The sequence below is a fragment of the Adiantum capillus-veneris genome, chromosome 8 (genome assembly GCF_014529385.1).
Source record: "Adiantum capillus-veneris isolate H3 chromosome 8, ASM1452938v2, whole genome shotgun sequence".
Lineage (NCBI taxonomy): Eukaryota > Viridiplantae > Streptophyta > Polypodiopsida > Polypodiales > Pteridaceae > Adiantum > Adiantum capillus-veneris.
The window spans coordinates 117804995-117810600 of NC_140938.1; the positions used below are offsets into that span (position 1 = coordinate 117804995).

Below are 5606 nucleotides of genomic sequence, written 5' to 3' on the forward strand. Positions count from 1 at the left end.
TGGAAATAAGAACTTGTGTATTGTGGTTGTGGAGCATAGGTGGTTGAAACAGAGTGTTACCATTCTCCGAGCGAGGTTTTCCGAGCGATCCTAGTTTCCGAGTAGGTCTTGGCAGAAGGGTACTCCTATTAGACAAGGTGGTCTTAGTCACTTCAATACATGCTCCTATTCCGTTCTCGAATACATATTGACAAGAATGGATTTTGTTACTTGAAAAGGACATAGAGAACTTTACCTACAAGAGGATACATACTGCATTGATCAATACGAACGGAATACCTAAATCAATTGTTTATTTATATACACCCTAATCTCATGTCTAGAGAGAGAGAGTGTGTGAGAGAGAATGCAAGATTGCAACAATAACAATATACATTTAAATGGAAGACTCTTGGATACTAAATTTTTGTTATAAAAAAGACATAACAGATTATAGTTGAAAATAAGGATTTCATGTACGATCAATGAAACAAAATGTCACAGTAATTTACAATGATTCACATTCATCATCAATGTAAAGGTTTCGAATGGAGCGGCGCTCTTCCCGTTCCATGTCGAATCGTTTGTCTCTACACATGCTCTTTGCCATTGCTTCGGCGTACACGGGCAATTGACTTTGCATGGAAGGAACAAATGAGATCTTAATACATATCAAGAAATCCATACAAAGGAAAATAATTAACATATTCAAATGTAACATCTAATACATAACATTTCCAATGTAAAATGTGTTTCCTTAAATTGTGAGTATTCCATATATTGTCACCAACCATGATAAAACAAAAGCATATCCAAATATGGAAATAGAAGCCAAACATCACATAAGCATATATTGAAATACTACTATTTACCTAGAGTTGGCAATAAATTTCTATAACAAAAAATCCATACAAAGGGAGAAGATTAACATATGAACAACATAACATCCAAAAACATAACATAACCGAAGCAACTATGTTCCAAAACCAATGAGTTTTACATAAATGTCACTTTGCAACAAAACAAGAGCATAATTAAACATGGCAATACAAACCAAACATCACATAAAAACAAACCACACTTTGAAGAAGTCCATAATAGTAATAGTCTCAAGAGACAAGGGCCTCACTAATCATATGGATTGAAACCTGCAAGTGGATCCACCTCATCATCTGCCTGCGGCCTACTAACATCGTCATGGCTGCTCTGTTGCATGTAAGCCAAAAGGAGAGGCTCTACATACGTGGTCATCAAGAATGTATCCACATCGATAGATGCACATACTCTACCAGTGTGCATGGATGTCGTAAGAATAGGTGCAGTACCACATCCCATCTCAATGCACACACCACCTCGACGACAATACATGTATAGAAAGCATGCTAAAAATATATGACTCCTCTCTAGTCCCCCACGCCACTGCTGCGCGACGAGATCCAAAGCACGCAAATCATCTGGAAGATAATGATAGGCGAGGGTATCTAAAGGATGCATGCCGAAGGACTCAAAGAGGGGTGTACTCTCTGCAATGAAAATAGGAGGATCTGCAGCTCGGCGTCGAACCATAAAAAGCATTGACGTAGAACACTAGCAACAAAAGATAATAATATCCAATTAAACCTTAATTTAAGAAACTCATGTATTTTTGAGCATTTGAATGTAATATAATCATCACTATACTCACATCTGTGCGAATACCACCAATCTCCTTGTATCCATATGTAGAATGGTGAATGACAACCACTCGTCTTACTATCTCCAAATCGTAAACGCGAACATAGCGCTCAATCCACCCAATTGTGGAATCACCTATAATATAGTTGCACCGTCTTAGAAAATTTTCAATAAGTAGAAGCCAAAATAAACATAAATGTTAACAACTATTAACTTTAACAAATACCTGCCATAGAGGCCATCACCAATTACCATCCCAAGTCTGCCAAAGTAGATGTTGCCAAAGCAATCCCATAGCGCACATGGTCCTCAGATTTAAAATCCCAGGTGGGACAAGGATCGTCACCACCTTGAGTGCCTCCAAATGGCAAGTCAAGGAAAATGAAGTCAGCTGCCCAATCCACAGCTTTTCCCCTCTTTGTATAATTAACCCCTGAAGGCTTATTTTGCTTGATGAGCTCGTGCACACTATAGAAGGTATCATTTTTTCTTCCTCTCGTAAAATCCTTCCCAATGATGATGTAATCACCAACCACTACAATGCTTTTGGGATTCTCAACATGAGGTGTGTATCCCAAAGAATGCGCTGCAAGATAAATAAATTGTGTAGTCCTTTTGGAAAGTCTCTTTTGACCTTCAAGAGAATTCCCTTCAGGATCACAAGAGCATGATATCAATAAGGTTTTCCTCTCAAAACACATACGGATAAGAGAATAGAGAGAGAGAAAGATAGATAGAGAGAGACAGAGAGTCTTTGTGTATGTGTGCACACTCGCACACATAAATGCAAAGACATCATGTGGATACTTGAGAGACATACACACATAGACTAATGTATGCAGAAACATGATATGTATATGTATATATATATATATATATATATATATATATATATATATACACACACACACACATATAAGTACTTACATGCATACAGAGACATTTATATATGTATGTATACGTACACAAGTAAGTAGGTATGTATGTGTGTGAGTGCATGTGTATATAAACACTATTAAAATATTTACTAAAGAATCAAAATAGATGTGGATCTTGGAATTCAAACCTTGAGTGCAATCCTCTGTTTCCAAGTCCTCCATATGATGAGAAATATCAAAGGACTTTTGGCTTTCAACATCAATCCTTTGTTTCTCAACATGCTTCTCTTTTTGTTTATCTACACAAAATTAGAATAAAGAACAAAACATTATTGAATACCAACAAACCATATTTACATTTAAAAAAAACAAGGCAAATTACAAGACATAATACATGATTCAATACATCACTTATACAAAATTTCAAATTATCATACTCTTTCTTTCGTCCACTTCTTTTGGAACCATGGTTAATATTTGTGAATAGAGCTCCTTCTCTCTATTCAATACATGACCTCCTTCAAGATCTATCCACCATGGACAATTGTCAAGCTCCCATCGTGTACATTGATGCATAGCACGTGGGTACATACAAGTCTCTTCATTTAGGGTCAAAAGCCATTGCTTTGCCCTTACTGGAATACTTGGCACATGACCTTTTTCTTGCAAGCAAACAAAGTACCTACCATGGACAATGAAACAATTATCAAAAACATGATTTTATCTTTGTTATGAAATTAAAGTAACTATCAAGTAAATTCATTCACACATCTTCACCTAAAAAGTAGCCTCATAGAGGCTTTCAATATCATATCCTCTTTCTTGACAGGTTTATCATTGCTCTTTTCTCCTTTGGCTCTCCTCGAACCTCAAGAGGAAACAAATGTGTCCTCATCTCTATCTTCACCTCTTCATAGTAGTCAAATAGAGAGAGATCAAGAGGCACAATCACCCCTCCCGGCACATCCATAAAATCGACCATCACCTCCTTAGCTTTATGGTATATCTTCTCAAGCACAACTTCTCTTCTAAGCCAACTTTAAGAAGAAAACATAATTTCATGTATTATTTTTGTCAGCCTATAAACCATGCAATGTATACGATCATAAAAAATTGTTAGGAACTCACTATCTATAAAGATGATCCCCTCGTGCAAGACCATACATAGATCTTGTGGCTTTGTTTGCCTCCAACAAAGTCAACCAAAAGATTTTTGACTCCATTTGAACATCACATAAAGCCAATAAATTCAATTTCTCAAGCGTTGCAAAGCTTTCGGGCCCCCATTTGAGAGACCATACCTTTGACCGCCAAGTATCTCCATGCTTGGGATCAACAATATTAAGGATCTAAAATTAACTTAGTGAATTCAATAATTTATCTAAACAAAGTAAATACACACACAGTTGTTCATTGAGAAAGACTCACCTTTCCAATCCTATCACCATATCTTGAAGCCAACTCCTCATTCTCCTTCTCTTCAAACAATCGAAGCTCTTCATCTGACATTTTCAGTCTTGCATCTTCAACCTTCTTGTTTAATGCTTTACTTATTTGCACCTAGAAAAATAAGGGAAGGATTCAAATCCATTGTGACAAGCTTCCATTAAGGAATACTAAATTCATGTTAGAAATATATACTACATAAAACTTACATTAAAAACTAGCTTCCCGAGATATCTACGTGTGAGAGAATACCACGGCTCAGCACCTTTGGTACTCTTCTTTCGGATACGTGCAATCAACATTCTATCTCTCTCAGGTAGGTCTTTGAGGTACTCCCCATGATCAGCAGAACAAATATTTGCACAATTTACTAGTTCATCCCTCAAGGTTGTGGTCACCAAGGCATGTGTATTCAGACTACATGTTCATAAGCAAGATAAATTCACATAAACATAAATAAACTTGAGAACTATAATAAGTAAAAAGAGGAAGAAGGGGACTCACTAGTTCATCCTCTGTAAACTGGTAAGAAGGGCAATCTCACTAACCCTGGTAGGGTCAATAATAGTACAAAGCACACGACAATGCTTCACTTTTGTTTCTTTGAAGCATTCTTTAATAGCAGTTGTCCATGCCACTGTACGGTGGTTGCCTTCCCAAACATAGAACATGTGACCCATTAGTTCCTGAAGTTCCGGTTTAAGAATGAGGTCATCTTCAAACTCTTTGTTAACCTCATGCCAAATAGGATCCCAATCTCTCTGTATTGCTTCATCCACAATTGAAACTTCTTTGTCCCTTGTCCAAATCGACACAATAAATGCTCCTTTCTCTGCCACATAACCCTCTCTAGCAAATGCTATTTTCAAGCCCGAAAGATCATCACGAAGACCCCTAACCCTTGCATAAGGAATGAGTCTACAAAGAGGAATGGGTGGACAATGGTGACAACTGAAAATCCTTGTTTTTTGAAGAATGTCCTCTCCCATGTCCATGTAAATCTTGTTCTCTTCATTGGATTGCTCTACAGATTGTACCTCTGGCCTAACAATATAAGGGACAATCATCATACTTGCCTCTTGTTGAGCAATCCCTTCATCAAGTGGAACAACCCCTGAAGCATCCAAATTTTGGCTCTCAATCTCTTCCTCAACATCATTTTGCAATGAAGTGTCATCTTGACTCTCCTGTTGCATTGAGTCTACATTAAGTTGAGATGAACCTCTCGTTTTCCTCAATCGCTTACGACCCCCAGCAACAGCCGAAGGACTGCAAAGAGACACAAGTAAAAAAGTCTTTGTTAAAAAAAGCATCTCAAATTGAAAAAAACACCCTAAAAGTAGGCCGTGCCGACGCGCCCTGCTTTTGGGGTGTTTTTTTGCAATTTGCAGGCCATTTATACTGGCATTTATACATGCAGTTAACAAGCTATTGCATTTCAAACAGACAGAAATTATATGACATGATCACCAATATAATCTAATATATTATAACTTTTATTATACTTTTATTATTATAGAAATGAACATCTGCAGGCAACACTTGGCTTTCAATTGAATGCCGCTGAGATGCTAAAACTTTAGGATGCTAAATACACCACCAGCTGGAAAGCATTTCATTGTCCATTAG

The 5606-nt window shown here is 37.2% G+C and overlaps 1 pseudogene; it reads right to left on the bottom strand.

The window, feature by feature from the left end:
* Positions 1-477: 477 nt before the first annotated feature.
* LOC147452832 (uncharacterized) lies at positions 478-5173 on the bottom strand (annotated as a pseudogene).
* Positions 5174-5606: the final 433 nt, after the last annotated feature.